We start from the raw sequence: 1,331 nt of genomic DNA, 5'->3' as shown, positions 1-1,331 counted from the left end.
AGGGAGGGGAAAACAAAACACCTCAATGACTTTGAATCAGAGTGGGTTATCCTCTTTTAAAAGGCAGAAAGTCTGAATTGGAGGATATTTTTGGGGGGTCTCTTTTATGCATTTCACATTTATGAAATAAGAACTAACAGTATTTGTTCCAGTAAGTGGATCAGAACCACCTAAGGGCACACTCCTCCCACCAGGCCACGCCTCACTAAGAATAGAGGTCCATCACTTGTCTGGCATTTTGTGGTACTGTGGTGACTTTTGTTTTGTGAGATACTGGGAGCTATGTGATTGGCATTTCATATACCAGCAGGGTCACCCAAAGAGCTTCCAGACAAAGAACAGACAATGAAGAAGGAATTGGCTGCCTGCATGGGAAGAATGAGCCATTGAAAACCCTATGGATAGCAGCAACACTGTCAGTTACTAGACCCCCCATGAACAACAGAAGAACATTGTCAGAACGTGTGCCAGAAGATGAGCTCTTCAACTTGGAAAGTACTCAAAATACGGCTGAGGAAGAGGAAGAGCTGACTTTTCATAGGCAAGTCGACCATAATGATGCAAATCGAGTATAGCCATCAGGACCTTCATTTGCTGATGGGGCACAACTCAAAATGAGGAGAAACAGTTCAAATCGTCATTAATAATTGAAACTTGGGATGTATGAAATATGAATCTAGGGACATTGGAAGTCATTAAAAATGAAATGGAATACATAAAGATTGATATTGTAAGCATTAGTTAGCTGAAATGGACTGATATTGACCATTTTGAAACAGAAAATCTTACGGTTTACTCTGCTGGAAATGACACAATCAAGAGAAACAACATTGCATTCATCATCAAAAGGACATTTTAAGATCTATTTTAATGTACAATGCTATCTTTGATAGGATGCTATCTATGCCCCTTCAAGGAGAACCAATCAATACAACTATTGTTCAAATTTATGCACCAACCACCCAAAGCTGGTGATGCAGAAATTGAATAATTCTACCACCATATTCAGTCCCAAATTTGTCAGACTTGCTATCAAAATGCTATTGGAATGCAAAAGTTGAAAACAAAGAGGAAGGATCAGTAGTTGAAAAATATGGTCTTGGTGATAGAAACCAAGCTGGAGATCGCATGACAGAGTTTGCAAGACCAATAAATTGCTGATAGCATATACTATATTTTCCAACTTCTGTTCTTTCCTCTTTGGTTCCAACATTTGCACTCCAATCACCAATAATTACCAATTTATCCTGATTGGATGTTAGAATTTTGCATGATTAATGATTTCTTCAAACATTTGATCAACAACAAAAAAGGTGACCATAAATGTGGAC

This window comes from Tenrec ecaudatus, unplaced genomic scaffold (assembly GCF_050624435.1).
Source record: "Tenrec ecaudatus isolate mTenEca1 unplaced genomic scaffold, mTenEca1.hap1 Scaffold_121, whole genome shotgun sequence".
NCBI lineage: Eukaryota > Metazoa > Chordata > Mammalia > Afrosoricida > Tenrecidae > Tenrec > Tenrec ecaudatus.
Note: the sequence above shows the minus strand (reverse complement) of the source record.